The sequence below is a fragment of the Scyliorhinus torazame genome, chromosome 10 (assembly GCF_047496885.1).
Source record: "Scyliorhinus torazame isolate Kashiwa2021f chromosome 10, sScyTor2.1, whole genome shotgun sequence".
Taxonomy (NCBI): Eukaryota; Metazoa; Chordata; class Chondrichthyes; order Carcharhiniformes; family Scyliorhinidae; genus Scyliorhinus; species Scyliorhinus torazame.
The window spans coordinates 118,542,598-118,564,811 of NC_092716.1; positions in this window are offsets into that span (position 1 = coordinate 118,542,598).

A 22,214-nucleotide genomic window follows, 5' to 3' on the forward strand; every position below is an offset into this window, starting at 1 on the left:
CCCACTGAAGGATAGGCAAGGGAATCTATGTGTGGAGCCAGAGGAAATGGGCAAGGTACTAAATGAATACTTTGCATCAGTATTCACCAAAGAGAAGAAATTGGTAGATGTTGAGTGTGGAGAAGGGTGTGTAGATAGCCTGGGTCACATTGAGATCCAAAAAGACGAGGTGTTGTTTGTCTTAAAAAATAATAAGGTAGATAAGTCCCCAGGGCCTGAGGGGATCTACCCCAGAATACTGAAGGAGGCTGGAGAGGAAATTGCTGAGGCCTTGACAGAAATCTTTGGATCCTCACTGTCTTCAGGGGATGTCCCGGAGGACTGGAGAATAGCCAATGTTGTTCCTCTGTTTAAGAAGGGTAGCAAGGATAATCCAGGGAACTACAGGCCGGTGAGCCTTACTTCAGTGGTAGGGAAATTACTGGAGAGATTTCTTCGAGACAGGATCTACTCCCATTTTGAAGCAAATGGACGTATTAGTGAGAGGCAGCATGGTTTTGTGAAGGGGAGGTCATGTCTCACTAACTTGATAGAGATTTTCGAGGAGGTCACTAAGATGATTGATGCAGGTCGGGCAGTGGATGTTGTCTATATGGACTTTAGTAAGGCCTTTGACAAGGTCCCTCATGGTAGACTAGTGCAAAAGGTGAAGTCACACGTGATCAGGGGTGAGCTGGCAAGGTGGATACAGAACTGGCTAGGTCATAGAAGGCAGAGAGTAGCAATGGAAGGATGCTTTTCTAATTGGAGGGCTGCTACCAGTGGTGTTCCACAGGGATCAGTGCTGGGACCTTTGCTGTTTGTAGTATATATTCATGATTTGGAGGAAAATGTAACTGGTCTGATTAGTAAGTTTGCAGATGACACAAAGGTTGGTGGAATTGGGGATAGTGATGAGGACTGTCAGAGGATACAGCAGGATTTAGATTGTTTGGAGACTTGGGCGGAGAGTTGGCAGATGGAGTTTAATCCGGACAAATGTGAGGTAATGCATTTTGGAAGGTCTAATGCAGGTAGGGAATATACAGTGGATGGTAGAACCCTCAAGAGTATTGGAAGTCAAAGAAATCTAGGAGCACAGATCCACACGTCACTGAAAGGGGCAACACAGGTGGAGAAGGTAGTCAAGAAGGCATACGGCATGCTTGCCTTCATTGGCTGGGGCATTGAGTATAAGAATTGGCAAGTCATGTTGCAGCTGTATAGAACCTTAGTTAGGCCACACTTGGAGTATAGTGTTCAATTCTGGTCGCCACACTACCAGAAGGATGTGGAGGCTTTAGAGAGGGTGCAGAAGAGATTTACCAGAATGTTGCCTGGTATTGAGGGCATTAGCTAGGAGGAGTGGTTGAATAAACTCGGTTTGTTCTCACTGGAACGAAGGAGGTTGAGGGGCGACCTGACAGAGGTCTACAAAATTATGAGGGGCATAGACAGAGTGGATAGTCAGAGGCTTTTCCCCAGGGTAGAGGGGTCAATTACTAGGGGGCATAGGTTTAAGGTGAGAGGGGCAAGGTTTAGAGTAGATGTACGAGGCAAGTTTTTTACGCAGAGGGTAGTGGGTGCCTGGAACTCGCTACCGGAGGAGGTGGTGGAAGCAGGGACGATAGGGACATTTAAGGGGCATCTTGACAAATACATGAATAGGATGGGAATAGAGGGATACGGACCCAGGAAGTGTAGAAGATTGTAGTTTAGTCGGGCAGCATGGTCGACGGGCTTGGCGGGCCGAAGGGCCTGTTCCTGTGCTGTACATTTCTTTGTTCTTTGTTTGTTCTGGACACTAAGTGACAATTTAGCATGGCCAATCCACCTAACCTGCACATCTTTCGACTGTGGTAGGAAAAAGCAGCACCCGGAGGAAACCCACGCAGACACGGGGAGAACGTGCAAACTCCACATCGACAATGTCAGAATTAAACCTTGTTCCCTGGCGCTGTGAGGCAGCAGTGAAAACCACTTTGCCATCGTGCAGGTGGGCGGCACAGCAGCACAGTGGTTAGCACTGTTGCTTAACAGCACCAGGGACCAGGTTCGATTCCCCCCCTTGGGTCACTGTCTGTGCTGAGTCTGCCCGCTCGCCCTCTGTGTGAGTTTCCTCCGGGTGCTCTGGTTTCCTCCCACAAGTCCAAAAGGACGTACGACGCAACAGCAAATTAAAGTCGCAAACCCTGCAGGAAGTTATGGGCCTCTATCTCTCTCAAATCTTTGGCCGCATTGACTCATCAACCAATCTCCTTCATGTGTCTTGGAGGTAAAGGCCAACCAGTGGCCCTTCGCTTCAATGTGAAATGACTGTCTTGAAGAGCTTCCCTGACATTGACGTGCGCAGCCAGAATCATGGTTTTTCAGATAAAGTTTTAAGCAAACAACACCGCAACACATCGTACATTAGATCAAATTATCTACAAACAAATATTTCTTAACCATCAGAGCCGCGGTCTACTGGCCGATCAACAGCCATTGAGCAATGTTTGTGGGTCAGTGCAGATGGGCATTGGGGGTGTTTTACCAAGGTATTTTCCATTCCAGTTGGCTGAGGTCTAGTGTTAATTTTGTTCTTCGAAGCAGTCTTATCTTATTGCAATTCACGTGATTGTCTGTCTGTCCATCTATCTGCGGTTGAAGTATGATTCAACCTGCGCTGCCATTTTAAGTGCCCTGTGGACCTGTGCACACAGATCCTTCTGCCTGTCAATACTCTTAAGGGTCCTGCCATTTATTGTTTATTATATATTTCCCACCCATATTAGACCTTCCAGAATGCATGACCTCACATTTGTCCGGATTAAACTCCATTTCCCATCTCTCCGCCTAAGTCTCTAACCGATGTATATCCGGCTGCATCCTCCGACAGTCCTCATCACTATCCGCAATTCCAACTACCTTTGTGGCGTCCACAAACATACTAATCGGACCAATTAAATTTCCCCCTACATCATTTTATATACAACATCAGCAGAGGTCCAGCACTGATCCCTGTGGAACACCACCAGGCACAGCCTTCCATTCTGAAAAATACTCCTCCACTGCTGCCTTCTGTCTTCTATTACCGTGTCAATTGTGTATCCATTTTGTCAGCTCACCTCTGATCCCGTGTGACTTCATATTCTGTTCCAATCTGCCATGAGGGACCTTGTCTGAAGTCCATGTAGACATTATCCACCACCCTCCTCTCATCAATCACCTTCCTCAGAAAACTCAATCAAGTTAGTGAGACATGACCTCCCCTTTACAAAACCATGCTGCCTCTCGCTAAGACATCCATTTGCTTCCAAACGGGAGTAAATCCTGTCTCGAAGAATCCTCTCCAATTATTTCCCTATCACTGACGTAAGGCTCACCAGCCTGTAAATTCCTGGATTATCCTTGCTCGCCTTCTTAAACAAAGGAACAACATTAGCTATGCTCCAGTCCTCTGGGACCTCACCTGTAGCCACTGAGGCTACAAAGATTTCTGTCAAGGCCCAGAAAATTCCACCATTGCCTCTTTTAGTATTCTGGGGTAGATCCTATCAGCCCTGGGAACCTATCTACCTTAATGTTTTAAAGATGCCCAACACTCCCTCCTTTTTAATCTCAATGTGACTCAGACAATCTACATACTCTTCTCCCGATCATCATCCACCAAGTCCTTCTCTTTCGGGAATACTGATGAAAAGTACTCATTCAGTACATCGCCCATTTGCTCTGGTTCCACACATCGGTTCCATCGTCTGTCTTCCAGTGGGCCAATCCTTTCCCTGGCTATCCCCTTGCTCTTTATATACATGTAAAAAAACTTTGGGATTTCTCTTAATCCATTATGGCAATTACTTTTCGCGACCCCTTTTAGCCCTCTTGACTCCTTGCGTAAGTTCCTTCCTACTTTACTCATATTCCTCATGGGCTTCGTCTTTTCCAAGCCTTCTATTCCTTACAATTGCTTCCTTCTTTTTTTGGACTAGGCTGACAATATCCCTCATTATCCAAGGTTCCCGAAACTTGCTATACTTATCCTTCTTCCTCACTGGACCATGTCGGTCTTGAATTTGTATCAGCTGACATTTGGAAGCCTCCCACATGCCCAATGTTGATTTTTTTAAAAACAAATTTTAAATACCCAATTCTTTTTTCCAATTAAGGGGCAATTTAACGTGGCCAATCTATCAACCCGTCACAACATTGGGTTGTGGGGTGAGACCCATGTAGACAGGGGACAGAATGTGTGAACTCCACATGGACGGTGACCCGAGGCTGGGATTGAACCTGGGTCCTCAGCACTGTGATGCAGCAGTGCTAACCAGGCAGCACCATACCTCCCCAGCCAGATGTTGATTTTTCCTCAAGCATCCGCCCCCAATCTAGATTCTTCAGTTCTTGGTGAATATTGTTATAATTAGATTTTCCCCAATTTAGCACCTTAACCCGAGGGCTATCTTATCTATATTCAACAGTACCTTACAACTTACTGAATTATGGTCACTGTTCCCAAAATGCTTCCGGACTGAAACTTCGACCAGTTGGCCGGGCTCATTCCCCAATACCAGCTCCAGTATGTCCCCTTCCCTACTTGAAGTATCTATATCCAAAAGAGAAAATGCTGGAAAATCTCAGCAGATCCGGCAGCATCTGTAGGGAGAGAAAGGAGCTAAAATTTCGAGTCCAGGTGACCATTTGCCAAAGCTGTGACAAAGGGTCATCTGGATTCGAAACGTTAGCTCTTTCTCTCCCTACAGAAGCGTCCACACCTGCTGAGATTTTCCAGCATTTTCTCTTTTGGTTTTAGATTCCAGCATCTGCAGTAATTTGCTTTTCAAGTAATTTTGTTTCAAGAAGCCCTCCTAGATGCTCCTTACAAAGTGTACCCAATCCAAGCCCCCAGCACTGACTGATTACCTGTAAACAAAGGGGAGTTATAGTCGCCGACGACAACAATCCTGTTGCTTTTACCCCTTTCCAAAGTCTGCCTACACATCTGCTCTTCTACGTCCCGCTGACTGTTGGGAGGTCTCTGGTAAACAGCTGACATTGTGACTGTATCCTTCCTATTCCTGAACTTTACCCGTATTACCTCGCTGCATAAGCCTTTTGTGTTGTCCTCCCAGAGGGCAGCTGTGATAGCCTCCTTGACCAGTAGTGCAAATTCCTCCACCTTTACAGCCCCCTCTATCCTGCCTGAAACATCTAAATCCTGGACTGTTTAGCTGCCAATCCTATCCCTCCCTCAACTAAGTCTCTTTAATTACAACAATATCAACGTTCCAAGTACTAATCCAAGCTCAAAGTTCATCTCTCTTACCAGTAATATTTCTCACATTGAAACAAATGCACTTCAGAGCATCAGCCTCACTATGTTTTGCATCATCTCCCTGCTTGCTCTTTCTCTGAGTCTTACTGGCCCTTTCTCTAGTTTTCTCCCTTAGTTATTTCATCTTCTTCCCTATTGCTCCATTTCCCACGCCCCTGCCACACTAATATAAACCCTCCCGGTGATATAAGCAAACCTTGCGGCCAGGATATTTATGTCCCTGCAGTTTAGATGGAATAAACAATTTTTGCCATTCACCCATGTGCTCCTTGATGTTTACCATTTCATCTCCGTCGTCAATCGTTTAAGTGACGTTTCGCAATCCATCATAGCCAACTCGCGCCTCAGTTCATCATAGTTTCCATTATTAAGGACCACGATCTTAGTCTCAGAATCAACTACCTCACTCTCCATCTTGAAAAAAAAAAATCTATTATGTTATGGTTGCTCATCCCCAGGGGCTCTGCACAACTAGATTGCCAGTGATTCATTTCTCCTGACTCACTACCCAGTCTAGGATGGCCTGTTCTCTGCATTACATTGCACTGCACTATTAGTTATCCATCTTTCAGATGTTGGTTCCTGCGGTATTTTTTAGGCCACGTTGCATTTCCCTTTTTGGTTAGAAGGACGGTGCGTGTTACCAATAACATGCTATCTATTGACAGAATTTGACTCCTTGAAGCTGTTTGGGACAGACAATGTCAATCGATAGTTCGCCATGGCGACTTCAATCACACCTCAATTGCACAAAATTACCGTTTGCTTGTCATCACACACACTGTGTAATGATACATTCTCATTGTACACGGTGTGCATGACAAGTCTGTGGCTATATGGCATCAAAACTACAGCAGGGATAATTACCATCATTGAACCCAGCACCAATGACTATGGAACTTCTAGCCCGTTGCCAAGAGACGCAGCCTGCCCACATCCCAACTGTTTATACCTGCCTGGTCTCTCGTAGTACGCTGCAAATTGCAGCTATAGCCACTCATGTTGTCACCTACACCAACGTACGTAAGATAGCGGATCTCAGTTCATGCAAATTGAAGTATTGCTTCAACTCATCCTGTTCGGCAAATTTTACTTGCTGATTTATTGTCCTACCTCCACTCTTTTCAGCAAATTTTAAATCCGCCAAAGTTTAGGACATCGGTTTAAATGTGGTACATTTTAAGAAAGTTCAAATCCAAAAGCTGCATGATTGCTGTCTCATTGTGCGGTGCTACTGGGGGCACTGGAGTCACGGATCGTTTATGCAATTGGCTCCTTCAGAAATAACTCCCGGTTGATTCATTGGGGCAGAAAAGTCCTGAACGCCACAACCTGTGCTGAAAACCTGATGTAAACTGCAAATTTACCAGTTAACAACTGTAAGATATAAATAAGTTTCCCATATTGCTCCAAACACAATTGTGTTACCAACAGAAAAGAAGATTAAACTGAGGTCCCGTAAGACAATCCTCCCGTGAGAGCAAACATAAAGTAGCAATTCTTGTTTTGAAATCTCTATTTTCTTGCAGTCTGCCTATTTTCTCAGATTTGTTTTCAGACAAGAGCCCTTTACTTACTTAACGATTGGAAGTACTTAAAAACGCAGTAGGTCTGGCAGAAAAAGAGTGGGCGTTTCGACTCCAATATTTCTCTTCTTCGAAGACTTCTCTTCTTGATAAACTGACGACTTCTGGTTAACATATGTTAATTCGCATAATTTTAAAAGTTGCACTAAATCTCCCGATGTTGTCCTGTAATTATCCATGGCTTAAATGTTTCAATGCAAAAGACTTGCTTGTTAGGTGAATTGGACATTCTGAATTTCCCCCCAATGTAACCAAACACGTGCGGGACTATGGCGACAAGGGTATCTACACAGTACTTCATTGCAGTGTCAATGTAAGCCTACTTATGACACTAATAAAGATTATAAACGTAAAATGATTAAACGTAAATCATTACAAGGCGTCGGTAAATTTGCGATACCATCAACACTCCGGCCTCACAAGTGTCTAGAGTGAATCGAGCTATTTTATGTAAGAACATGCTCTGCCTTCTTCCCATCGTTTTAGGACAAAGAACAAAGAAAAGTGCAGCATAGGAACAGGCGCTTAGGCCCCCAAAGCCTGTGCTGACCATACTGCCCTGTCTCACCTACAACCTTCTACATTTCTGAGATCCAAATACCTCTAGTCTCATCCTGTTGAAGTAATTGGCAAGACACGCTTTAAACATCACTATCGTACCTGCTTCCATAAACTCCTCCAGGATGGATGGAAGGATGGATGGATTTGTTTATTGTCACATGCACCGAGGTACAGTGAAAAGTATTTTTCTGCAAGGAGCTCAACAGATCATTAAGTACATGAGAAGAAAAGGGAATAAAAGAAAATACATAATAGGGCAACAGAACATATACAATGTAACTACATAAGCACTAGCATCAGATGAAGCATACAGGGTGTAGTGTTAATGAGGTCCATCGATAAAAGGGTAATTTAGGCGTCTGGTGACAGTGGGGAAGAACCTGTTTTTGAGTCTGCTCGTGCGTGTTCTCAGACTTCTGTATCTCCTGCCCGATGGAAGAAGTTGGAAGAGTGAGTAAGCCGGGTGGGAGGGTCTTTGATTATGCTGCCCGCTTTCCCCAGGCAGCGGGAGGTGTAGCTGGAATCAATGGATGGGAGGCAGGTTCGTGTGATGGACTGGGCAGTGTTCACGACTCTCTGAAGTTTCTTGCGGTCCTGGGCCGAGCAGTTACCATGCCAGGCTGTGATGCAGCCCTTTTGGTTGCTTTCTATGATGCATCTGTAAAAGTTGGTAAGAGTCAATGTGGACATGCCGAATTTCCTTAGTTTCCTGAGGAAGTATAGGCGCTGTTGTGCTTTCTTGGTGGTAGCGTCGACGTGGGTGGACCAGGACAGATTTTTGGAGATGTGCACCCCTAGGAATTTGAAACTGCTAACCATCTCCACCTCGGCCCCGTTGATGCTGACAGGGGTGTGTACAGTACTGTGCTTCCTGAAGTCAATGACCAGCTCTTTAGTTTTGCTGACATTGAGGGAGAGATTGTTGTCGCTACACCACTCCACTAGGTTCTCTATCTCCCGCCTGTATTCTGACTCGTCGTTATTTGAGAACCGGCCCACTATGGTCGCATCGTCAGCAAATTTGTAGATGGAGTTGGAACCATGTTTTGCTGAGCAGTCGTGTGTGTACAGGGAGTAGAGTAGGGGGCTAAGTACGCAGCCTTGCGGGGCCCCGGTGTCGAGGACTATTGTGGAGGAGGCGTTGTTGGAGGAGGTGTTGTTGTTCGGAGGAGGTGTTGTTGTTGGAGGAGGTGTTGTTGGAGCGATTTCCAGGCAGCCACTACTTTGTGTAAGAACATCCCTCATAGATCTTCTCTAATCTTTTCACCTCGCACCTTAAACCTATGTCCCGTAGTAATTGACCCCTCCACCCTGAAAAAAGGTTCTGACTATCAACTCTGTCCATGCTCCTCATAATTTGATAGACTTCTATCGGGTCATCCCTCAACCTCCGTGACTCCAATGAGAACTAACCGAGTTTATGCAACCTCACTCCTTAGCTATTGCCCTCCACACCAGACAACATCCTGGTAAACCCCTCCTGTACCCTCTCCAAACCTCCACATCCTTCTGATAGAATTGTATGCAATATTTCAAATGTGGCCTAAGTAAGGTTATATACAGCTGCAGCAAGACTTGCCTTAGATTCCCTGCTTAGAATCATAATCATAATCTTTATTGTCACAAGTAGGCTTACATTCACACTGCAATGAAGTTATGTGAAAAATCACATCCAAAGTATTTTTCTTGTATCTGTTCCCAAATTGTTTCCGAAGTATGTCCTTTGGTCTATGGTAAAGACCAGAGCAAAGAAATGCACTACAGAATTTGAATAATTACAAATGTTACACACATTATGGTATTCTTGAATCATGTTCAGTAAGGATTGGGAAGGTTTGGCATCTTAAACTACTTCCCAATTCGCCTTTTTGTTTACACATTTACGCCCACCTTGGTATTTCCCTTCTTTGCTTCATGTTCAATGCTTCTTTTCTCAGTGTTGCTGTGGAAAAGAAACATATTATTCGAAATGTCATCTCCAACTTTAATTTTAAGCTTTCACACGACCTCTCGTATTTGAGGTTCTGGTTTAAGTTATTACAATTCTACTAGCTTATTCGGAGTCTGGATATTCTAAAATTGTTGGACTACTCATTAGTCTAGCTCTTAAACTTTGCATTTATTTGTGTTAATTTTTAATGTAAATTTGTTAACATTGACTGGTCTGGTAAGTGTGGCAGGTGTTTAACATTAAATTTCAGAGTAATTGAAAAGGGTAATGCGGTCTTCTTCAATCATTCATTCGTTAAATCGTGGGAGGCTTTTCAATTAATTTCACTTAACGTAATGATTCAAAAATCATTGAAGGCCGACTGGCGATTTTCCTGTAGGCCTGGGATTGGGCTCAATTGAAGGAATAACATAAATACAGCCCTAATTTCTATTCCCCTCCATGCAGATCGGCGCAGATGCAAAATCGCCTAAAGGTGTAAGAGAACTGAACAGCTCACGGACAAACTCCTGCGATTAACATTCGAGGAAAAGGCAACATTGGATCATTCAATCCGAACAAAGGGACTATGATCCTCCGCCGTAATCTAAAACTTGGTATTAGTAACGGACCAGTTTTCATGATGGACTTGCGAGTAGCAAAGCACGTTTGAGCAGATTGGGTATCCAGGCGTTCTAGATGTTACTGCAGTTCCAGGTCTTTTCGCTGTTATGTCCTTGCAATTAGCTTAGCAGAATTTATATTTCAATGCCCCACGCTTTTAACAGAATTTTCTCATGTGGAGAATTCACATTATACAATTTGACCATTTATAATACAAGACCAAACTACTTGCAGTTTTTTTTACAATGCTTATAGTTCGTTATTCCTGACAGGCAGGCTTGCTATATCGCAAATGCATGATTAGCTAACTTCAAGTCTTGTAACATTGCACTTGGTCACCAAATCGCTCAATCCCTGCCTGCTGCCACTCCCGAAACCAGCCACCCCTCCTGCAAATCTATGATTATCACAGATCGGTGCAGCACGGAAGCGCCCTCCAATCCCAAATGCTGCCTCCAATACCTCCACACTCTCAAGGCCGATGCTACCACTGGGCTCATGGCGTACCTGGCCGGCAAGAACGGCAGAGGTGCTGATAAAAATGCCCTTAAGCTAGTTCCCCTACAATAAGCTGCCTCCACCCGCCCCCACACCAACCCCATTTCCTAACTATGGCGATGTTCGCCATCCAGAAGTAGTTGAATATATTCATCCCCCTTTCGCCCCCTTTTGACCTGTGGAGTCCTCCCCACCCATTCAAACCCAAAGATCAGCGCAACAACCTTTTTAAAGAATGACTTAGCAATTCTGGAGGAAGAGTATGAGCTGCCCAGCGGGAACAGCTTCTGGTAACTGCAGGTTCGGGATTTTGTGAAGTGAGAGGTAACGTTCTTTCCTGGCTTACGCCCTTGGGGTTACAAGACAAGGTGTTATCGAAGAAGGAGATGGGGAGAACAACGTGTCTGAGGTCTAAAAGGAGCTGATAGGTTGGGAGACGGCCCCAGTGGGGGATGTAAAGGAGAAGTGTGAGGCAGAGCTGTGTGTGGAGATGGAAGCCCGGATATAGGCCAAGGCCCTATGGAGGGTGAATGTATCACCATTGTGTGCGAGGGTAAGAATCACTCAGTTTAAAGTACTTCACAGGGCACATAGCGCGGATGAGTAGGTATTTTGAGAGGTGTGGCTGGTGCTCGGGGAGGCCCGCGATTAATGTCCATATTTTTGGGCATGTCCGAAGCTGAAGGAGTTCTGGCAGGGTTTTGCGGATGTAATGTCTGAGGTGTTGGGGGTAAGGGTGGCTCTGAGTCCAGAGGAGCAATAGTCAGGGTGTCGGAAGTGAGGGAATGAAAGAGGCCAATGTCTTGGCCTTTGCTTCCCTGACAGCCGGAGATGTATCTTACTTGGATGGAGGGACATGGAGCCGCCGAAAGCGGTTGTGTGGGTGCGCAACCTGGCAGAATTCCTGAGACCGAAGAAGGTCAAATTCGTCCTGAGGGGGTCGGTTAATGGTTCGGTCGAAGGTTGAAGCTGTTCATTGACATCTTTAAGGAGGATTAAGGAGTCAGCAAGAGGGGAGGGTAAGGGGGTAAAGTGGGGAAGGCAGGATGGGAGGAGGGGACGAGAGTGTATGGGGGGGGGGGGGGGGGGTGTTGCCATTTTTAGAATGTTGTATAATTTTCCTTCTGCTTTGGTGTGTTTTTTATGAAAATGCCTGTGTAAAATATATAAAAAACATTGTACTTGAATCTCTTGACTTAATGATAATGAGCTAAAATGTTCTGGTATGATTATTCTTTCAAAGACAAATTCAGACTAACCAGAATCAATCTAGTCGAATGCGTTGAAAATTAGACCATTTTTTATCCTTAACATATTTCACTTTTAAAAGGAAGATTTCTCCCAACTAGTTCCAATGATTTCCACAATGGAATGTCAATGGTGTTCCCTAATTGTTACACAGTGAGATCAAAACGCATTTTACCATTTTTAAATAAAACAACCGGTTCAATTATGAAACCAGCGCTGAAAGATAAATGATTTGAGCTACTAGCTTTAATAGAGTAATAATTGATGCAGAGCAATAACCTGAGTGCCAAACGCCCCGTTAATTGTTACTGTCATTTGATTCCCTCAGTTGGACTGTTTATCACAATTGCAGTCAGAGAATAAGCAGGAAGGTACCTGACATCAGTGCCCTTATATATGTGTCTACAATTGTGCAGGGTGAAAAATAACAGTGAGCTTGATTGCTCCCACCAACCTACCGTTCCCGCAGTTATCCTCTCCCTCATGATGTCTTATGCTTTTGAAAGTGAAAGGAATGTAAGTCTTACTGAATGGGCCTTCACCACAGTGAAATAACCGGATTCCATCTCCGTAATTACTCGGTGAGCGCAGGGCAGGAAAAACATCGGCCGGGGAAATTCACTTGGCAGTCAGGCCTTTAATTTCCAGGAAATAATGTTCCAGTAAATTCGGTTACTGGGACCAACAAGGTTTTTCTCGCTACTCCATGCCACATCGAGGGAAGCGTACCGATAAGCACTGAGCGAATACGATTGCAACCGCATTTAAACTCGACAGTGCAGAATTGTCCATTTCTCAAATCTGAAACATTGGGTTCTGAAGACATTCGATAACGGAGTCCTGTTGTCCAAAGTGGCTAAGCCTATGCCGAATCTAGTTATGGGCTACAGATATCGCAGGAATTTTTTTATTTAGGGTAGCACGGTAGCATTGTGGATAGCACAATTGCTTCACAGCTCCAGGGTCCCAGGTTCGATTCGGGTATGGGTCACTGTCTGTGAGGAGTCTGCACATCCTCCCCGTGTGTGCGTGAATTTCCTCCGGGTGCTCCGGTTTCCACCCACAGTCGAAAGATGTGCAGGTTAGGTGGATTGGCCATGATAAATTGCCCTTAGTGTCCAAAATTTCCCTTAGTGTTGGGTGGAGTTACTGGGTTATGGGGATAGGGTGCAGGTGTTGACCTTGGGTAGGGTGCTCTTTCCAAGAGCTGGTGCAGACTCGATGGGTCGAATGGCCTCCTTCTGCACTGTAAATTCTATGATAAATCCCTTAACTGGTCTTGGAATAAGGCGAGTATGAGGAGACAGCTCCTTGAGGCATAGGAAATCGGAGCAGGAGTCGGCTCCTCGGGATTACCTAGCCATTTATTATTGAAACCATTTGTGGAACGGACTGCATGGAAGTGTGGCGGAGGCAGTTTCGATGGTGGTTTTCAAAAGAGAGTTAGATTATTACCTAAAACGGAAAATCAGTTCCAGGGGAAAGGCCTGAGAGTGGCACTAAAACAAAGAGGTTTGAATTCATAAAACGCTTTTCACTGTCCGTTAGAGCGTGGTTCAAGTTCTGAGTGACCAGCTCTTCCAGAGAGCCGACGCAGACATGACGGACCGAAGGTCTCCTTCAGTTCTGCAACCATTCTATGATTCTAAATATTATTGAATCATAAATAGGCTGGGGACAAGAGGGGAGGGCGATGGATTAGTGGTGATTTCACTGGGTTAGTAATACAGACAGCTGGCCTCATGCTCTGCGGACATCGGTTCAATTCCATCACGGCAGCTGGTAGAATTTCAATAAAATGAATTAATCTGGAAATAAACAGCTTGACACATCTGAGTCACTATTGTGAAGGAAACCTCCCATCCTTACCTGGTCTGACCTACATGTGACTCCAGATCCACAGCAATGTGGTTGACTCTTGCCTCCTGAAATGGTGTGCTAATGGGATGGGCAACGATGCACACATCCCGTGAAATAATGAATAAAAACTGGAAACATAGTTTAGCATTCTTTATTTTTATCCATAAATATATAGCTTAAGTTTAAACTTTGGCAATGAGTCATCTGGACTCGACACGTTAGCTCTTTTCTCCGCCGACAGATGCTTCCAGACCCGCTGAGATTTTCCAGCATTTTCTTTTTGGTTTAAGTTTAAACGCACTAAAGTAGCAACAATTGATAAAACTGTTTCTGATCTTCCAGACATTAATCTTCTAGAATGGAACAATGTACTGCTTTATATGTACATATGGATTTCAGTTAAATCCTGTAGGTCCTGACATCCACCTCCACCCGCCACCCCCCCCCCCCCTTCCATATTGCAAATCTGGTTTAGCTCAGTGGGCTGGACATCTGGTTTGGAGGCCAGCAGCGCGGGTTCAATTCCCACACCAGCTCAGTGTACACAAACAGGCGCCCGAATGTTGCAACTGGGGGCTTTTCATTACTTAATTGCAATGTTAATGTAAGCCTACTTGTGACAATAAAAGGTTATATTATATTATATTAAGTTCTGCGTCACCAGGGACCGACTCTCCCCATAGGGAAACAACTTCTCGTAAATGAAAAAAAATGTCCTTAGCTATTGTATGAAAGGGAGCAAAATAAAAACAAATTCAAAAAGGGAATCAAGGCTTCCAGTTAGTTACATATAGAAAAAAATCAGCTGATTGTAAATTAACGGTTCAAAGTCCAAGGGCCATTGCGAATTGAACAGTATACCCCGGGTTTTACAATGTTAAAGTTAATCAAGATTGTTTAATTTAACAAATTGCAGCAAATAAAATTTGAATTGTTATTTTGATCACTACAGCTCCACTACAGATTGGGATAACTGAAAGGTTGGAAAATAGAGAGGAATTTTCCAACGCCCTGATCTATGGGCGGAGTCGGTCAGTCGGCAGGAGTTTTCACTGCCCGCCTTTTCCCCTTCAAACAGGACAATTAATCCAATTATGGAAAGGGGCCCCAAGATTTTCCATCGTATCCATGCTGCATGCAAGGCCCGGCAGATAGCTGAATATTTTGCCCCTATTTTTAAACACTGGTTGGATCCCACGCAACTCCCTAAATTGGGAAAATCAAGATCATCCTCCACTTCACACTGCATCTAAGTCAAAGCAGTTTTCCCAACTAATGAATTATTTCAAAGTTTTGATCTTCGTTCGGAATAATAGCAAAAGGGTCAATTCATGGCCGAATACATATATACATACACGCATACATATATATATATGCACTAGCAATGCAGTGGTAGTGACACTTGCACAATACCGCACTTACAGCCTGAGGTTTAGGTTGCTCAACACTTGTGTTATTAGATCAGGTGCTGCCGAGTGGAAGACACCTGGGGATTGTGAAATAAAATTATGCTTGAAAGCCACCATCAGCTTTAAGTAAGGTAAGGTTAACAACCTTACTTGTTCCACACAGCAGGTAGCATTCTGCGACATTTTTCCATGACGCTGTGCCCATAAATTAACTCTAACTGAAACTCATCAGCTAACTGTCTCCGTGGAAAACGAGTTAACATCCCACAACGACAGATTGAAAACTTCAATTCAGTTTTTAGTAAAAACTGTATACAAAAGGCTGGTTTCAATAAAAGTGACAATAAGACTGGGGGTTTAATGAGGTTAAAATTTAACTGCTTCCATGAATCTCTTTGTGGAAGTGAATTTATCCACACGGTCAATACCTGTCTCTAATGCGACTGGGCGACTGTCACTGACGGGAAGCCCAAAGGGTCGATAGGGAGACCTGGCAGCTGTACATTAAACTGTTCACCTCAAGGCCATTAAAGAACTCAAAATGAACTGCAAACGTTAGGGAACAATGGAAATCCCCCTTTTAGTCTCTCACACACTGGTGGGAACCGTCAGGGAGAACATCAAGAGATGTTTCTTCCGCAAAGGTCGAGAGCGATATCCCGACTATAGAACAGCAGGTAAAATCTGCACCGGCTGTAATCGGACCAGGCTGCACCGGCTGTCTCGGATAACCTTCCGGTTGAGAGTCCGCTTCATGGAGCACGATGTGATGTGTTCACATTTCTTCTTCCAAAAGGTACACATGGGGATCTCTGTGATCAGCACCCTGAAGGGAGAAGACGGCTCGGTGACATGATTGAAGGCAGACATTTTGAAGGCCAGGAAATACTTTTATTCTGGATGGAGTGACATGAACATGACAGCAAGTGGGAGAGCATGGACAAATCTCTAACTCTGGATGAGTTGAATAAGAACCTTGAGACCTTCGAGAGGGGCAAAACTCCCGGAAGCCGATACCTTACCTCCTGAGTTGTTTTCGGAGTCTGGATTTGTCCAGACCCGCTGAAAGTAGAGGCGAGATGCTTCTGGAGGGAATCTATGAGGATCAACCATTATCTGCGAGCGAATGGGAGAAAGGAAACATATACGAAAAAGACTGTGGACTCTCTATTGGTTGTCGACTGCAAAATTCTGTCCAAGGTCATCGCCAATCTGTTCGATTCTACTCTGCAGTAGGTGATCCACCCCCACCAGACTTGTGCTGGACCCGGAAGGAAGATCTCTGATAACCTCAGGCTACTCCTTACCTATGTCTGGGGCAGGGTGCACATCTTCCTCGTCAGCCTCGATCAGGAGAAGGTGTTTGGCAGAATATCGCCCACTTAGCAAATAGATGTGCTCTCTAAATTGGGGATTGGGGTGCGAATGCACAATTGTATCCAACTGCTCTATACAAACATCTGTAGCACAGTTTCCATCTCCCTCTTATCCAGTTTCTGTGTTGCATAGATTTACGTGTTAAGGTCTGGCCCATTCCTCACTCATGCGCTGTGATGGTTACCGTGCAATCTTCTGCTTAATCTGTAGATCGAAAAGAACCACGCCCACGAGGTCAAGATGTACCCATCTTTAGATGATGTGGGAAAACATGCCAAACATCACTCTATTTTATTGGCCACCACTGCGTGTGGATGCATCTAGCTCTGCATAGACCCTCGTTATGCATACATCGAGTGTCACTAGGTGCCGAGGTTCTATCTGATCCCAGTATTGTGATGAATTGATCTGGCCATGATGCTGAGGAACACTCCAAGTCGCTGGTCCATGCTGTACCATGTGCTCCTCATGGAAATATTTATGCAATGAGATACCTTAGCCACAAGTCCATCAAGCAGTGGTCTGCACATAGCATTCTTGAGGCCCTGCAGGGAATAGGGATGGTGAATCATGTTGGATGGTTCCCTGAGGAGAATGTCAAAGTTATTCTGCAGAATGCCTCATCACCAAAACTTTCAAACAGGCACCAAGACCTAGTGTGGCTGGTGAGAAATGCCCATCCTGTCAGGTCTTTTGTAGACATCCAAGGTTTCATCCTGTCTGTATGATGTTCTAGAGGTGGCCATGGTGGGTAAGAGGCAGTTGTCCACCTCCTTGTGAAATGTGTCTTTGCAAATAAGGTCTGGAGGGAGATGAGGTATTATTTTCTTAAGGTTCATCCTGCGCCATTCTGTCAGGCCGGACTCTAGGCTCTACAACTGTTCCCAGAGATGCACACTCTGACAAACATCAATTGCGGATGGTCATCCTCAAATTGATGAAAGAAGCTCTTTGCTCTACCTGAGATCTGTTGGTGCAGGAGTTTGCGCAACGACAGTGAAGGAGCGATGATATATTTCCAAGTAAAGATAGAAAGTGACTTACAGGCTAGCCTTCAGGTGGTGAGGTTCCCATGCATCTGCTGCCCCAGTCCGTCTAAGTAGTGCTGGTCTAGGTTTGGAATGTGCTGCTTAGGGAACTCAGGTGAGTTCCTGCAATACATTTTCTAATGCTACAATGCCTGCTCCTATATTTCGGACAGGAAGGGGTTGTGTGTTTGTGGAGCGGGTAGCCATCAAGTGGGTTGTTTAGTCCTAGATTGTGGCAAAGCATTTGAATTCTGTTGGAGCTGCACTCATCCAGACAAGTGGAGAGTATTCCACGGCAGTCCTGACTTCTTCCTTTTAGATGATGGACATGTTTTGAGGAATCAGGAGGTGAGTTACTCGCCACAAGATTCCCTGTTCTTGTAGCTACAGTATTTGTATGGCTAGTCTGGTTCAGTTTCTCATCAGTTGTAAACCCCAGGACGTTGATAGTGGGGGATTCACCAATGGCAATGCCATTAACTGTCGAGGGGCGATAGATAAATCAGCTCTTGCTGGAGATGTACATTGCGTTGCACGTGTGTGGCGTGAATATTTTTTGCCGCTTGTCAGCCCAAGCCTGGATATTGTCCCGGTCTTGCTGCTTTTGGACATGGGCTGGTTTAGTATCTGTGGAGTCTGGAATGACACCGAACATTGTGAAATCATCAGTGAACAACTCCACTTCTGACTTTATAATCGAAGGAACAAACGATGGTTGGATGTAGGACATTAGCCTGAGGAGCTCCTGCAGTGATGTCCTGCAGCTGAGATGATTGACCTCCAGTCACCAGAGCCATCTTCCTTTGTGTCAGGCATGGCTCAAACCAGCGGTTTGGATGTCTGTGCGGATTTTATCTAGGTCTCTAGTTTCCTCCCACAGTCCAAAGATCTACAGGTTAGGTGGATTGGCAATGCTAAGTTGCCCCTTAGTGTCCAGGGATATACTCATTCGGTTTCAGGGATAGGGTGGGGTAGTGGACCCAGTTAGGATATTCTTTCAGAGTTTCTGTGCAGACTTCATGGGTTGAATGGCCTCGTTCTGCACTGTTGTAATTATATGGTTCTATCCCATGGTTCTAGAAAACCCATGCAGAGACGGGGAGAATGTATAAATACCACACAGTCACCCAAGGTCCGAACTGAACACGTGTCCCTGGTATTGTGAGGCAGAAGTGCTAACTAGTGTGTCACCATGTTAAATATGTTTCTGCCTTGTTTACTTCAATTACCTTATTCAATGTGCTGGACGGTTAACTGCCCCTCAAGGGCAATTAGGGATGGGCAATAAAATCTGGCACAGACTGCGATGCCCACATCCCATAAATGAAGGTAAATATACATATAATTATCTCAGTTAAATGTTGTGCTCTGATGTTTCAATAAGATATTTGTAGAAGCTTGTAAAGTTTAATGTAAAATATTTATTATTGAAAATTATTTTATAAATCCAAAACTTTGAAACCAGTCAACATTTAATTTAAGGTTTAATCTTATCAACTGGACAATGGCAAAACAACTGCCTCAACCTTTACAAATTTCTTGCAATAAATATATTTTTTCACTTAAACACAACGGTCCTGTCCATTTGTGAAGAGGAGGAAGATAAGGGGGAGAACGGGAGGGAAGGGGGCAGGGAAGGGAGGGAAGAGGATGGAGGGAGGGGGAAGGACAGGGTTTTGACAATTGTGAATTGACCAGTTCAACGAACAAAATCAGCAGTTGCTGAAGTGCAGTACCCTGGCATACATCTCCTCTGACATGATTTGGGGATGTTATTTGACAGTACACTCTAGACAATACTTTCCAGACAGATGGTTCACATTGGCTTACAGGAGGCTTGCATACATCAACTAAGGCTTTAAACTTTGGTAAAGCATTTGAAGTAATCACTGAGACTTCGAAGGATCAGGGAGACTTGTTAATAACTCAGCTTAAAATATGTTGCAAAATTTAAATGTTCTTCAGCTCTGAATCAGCTGGAAGGACAGGAATGCTCACATTAGTATCCTTGAAGACGTCAATAGCACCAGCATTGAGGCCATGATCATCCGAAACCAAATCCGTTGGGCCTTCCATATGGTTAGGATATCCTGACTGCCAAAACAAATCTTATTCACCCAGCTCAAGGAAGGATCCTGATCAAGAGGAGGACAAAAGGAAGCTCTTCAAAGACACCTTTTAGGCTTACCTCAAGAAGTAAAACATAGACATCAATGTCTGGCAGACCTTTGCTCAGCGGTGACCTACTTGGAGGAACCTCCTGATTGAAGGTCACAATTCTTTAAGAACATTCGAAAGCAAGAGGAGGTCGAGAAAAGGAGCCTGAGAAAGGATTGCCCATGACTTAGCATCCAAGGACCGATGCCATCTTTTGAAAACCCTGCCAAGTGAGTGATTCAAGATGTGGTGCAAAGTTCAGGCTCATCAGTCACATAAGGACCCACAGAACCCATGACGCGTAACACTGCGTATCTTAGATGGACAATCATACCCGTGAGCGAGAGATCACCGCATTCTATCCATTACAGTTCCTTTAATGGAATTAACATCCTCATGACAAACCAAAGTTCTAAAATAAAACACATTCACATTCTGTGACTTCACCCACACTTTATACAGTAAATTACCCATTTAATGAAATTAACAGCCTCATGACAAATGAAAGTTTAAAAAACGTGTCTTCCTTTCATGTCATTTGCATTTTAAACATTTTAAACGTTGTGCACGAATAATATAAAACTCTAGCCTATCAAAAAATGTGTCCGACAGAACCCCAACATTGCACAAGAAGGCCATTCGGCACATTGAGTCTTCACTGAGCCTCTGAAAGAGCATCCCACCTAGGTCCATTCCCCCAGCCACATTATCCTATCCCTATAACCTCACATGTACATCCCTGGACACTAAGTGACAATTTAGCATGGCCAATCCACCTAACCTGCACATCTTTCGACTGTGGGGGCAAACTGCAGCACCCGGAGGAAACCCACGCAGACACGGGGAGAACGTGCAAACTCCACATCGACAATGCCAGAATTAAACCTTGTTCCCTGGCGCTGTGAGGCAGCAGTGAAAACCACTTTACCATCGTGCAGGTGGGCGGCACAGCAGCACAGTGGTTAGCGCTGTTGCTTCACAGCACCAGGGACCGGGTTCGATTCCCGCCTTGGGTCACTGTCTGTGCAGAGTCTGCACGTTCTCCCTCTGTGTGAGTTTCCTCCGGGTGCTCTGGTTTCCTCCCACAAGTCCAGAAAGACGTGCGACGCAACAGCGAATTAAAGTCGCAAACCCTGCAGGAAGTTATGAGCCTCAATCTCTCTCCAAATCTTTGGCCGCATTGATTCATCAACCAATCTCCTTCATGTGTCTTGGAGGTAAAGGCCAACCAGTGGCCCTTCGCTTCAATGTGAAATGACTGTCTTGAAGAGCTTCCCTGACATTGACGTGCGCAGCCAGAATCATGGTTTTTAGGATAAGGTTTTAAGCAAACAACACCGCAACACATCGTACATTAGATCGAATTATCTACACACGAATATTTCTAAACCATCAGAGCCGCGGCCTACTGGCCGATCAACAGCCATTGAGCAATGTTTGTGTGTCAGTGCAGAGGTATTTTCCATTCCAGCTGGCCGAGGTCTAGTGTTCATTTTGTTCTTCGAAGCAGTCTTACCTTATCGCAATTCACGTGATTGTCCATCTGTCTGCGGTTGAAGTATAATTTAATTCTATGTGGTAACTACATGTTTAATATGTTACAGTTGCTTCTACCTCAGTGTCGCAAACTCCTGAAAGCACCATTCTGATAGCAGGTTCAGACATGACGTTCCATTGTACAGGGAGCCCAGTTCTGGTTCACTCACATGTGGATGTTTATTGGTGGAAACCTGGCAACGAAGCCTCATTACAACCAGACGACGACAGAGAACGGTTCTTTTACAATGGAACGTCTTCATCCCAGGTCCTGAATGTCCGTGTCCCCGACTCCGGATTCTATTACTGCGGAGTGCGAGGTTGAGGTAACGGGATCCTGAATGGAACCGGATCGAAACTCGTTGTGCACGGTAAGCGAATTTGGAGTGAGTTGCCATTTCGAGATGACCAATTCACAAATAAAAAAGCGAGGTGGAGCAGGCACCTCATGAGGCATATTTTCCAATGTTGTTAATCGTGAATCTCGTGTACATTGATATTTGATATTTATACTGCAGGTGTAGCTGAAGTGCTTTGAGATTAAGAATATTGAATGACGTGCAAACTAGCATGAATTGATTTGATCATTAGTAATTTTATCCATGGCATTGCTTTATTTAAGATAATGAGGGCCTATTATTTTCAAATCAGAATTGTTGTTATATCACACTTTGCTTGACCGGCTGTTTCTGTGAAGTTTCAGCCACAAACAATTCGTTTCTGTCCTTGCTTCCACCTATCTCGGATTATTCACTCTCTTTATAATCGGGAGCAAGAGAATCTCCAATGTACTTTCCCTGATGGAAAGCAAATAAGAGCTGCGCTCCGGTTCTTCAAGTTAGTTTTAAGTTTCTACGCCACCGCCAGTGATCTGTCGCCTGACTGGAGTCCGGCTAGGGACTGCTTTTGCACAGTGGGCTAAACAGCTTGGTTGTAATGCACAACGACGCGAGCAGCGTGGATTCAATTCCCGACAGGCCCCGGGATGTGGCGACTAGGGACTTTTCACAGTAACTTCATTGAAGCCTACTTGTGACAATAAGCGATTATTATTATTAATTTACTTGTACGCAGTCTGCAAAGTGTATCCTTACCAATATATTGTAGAAA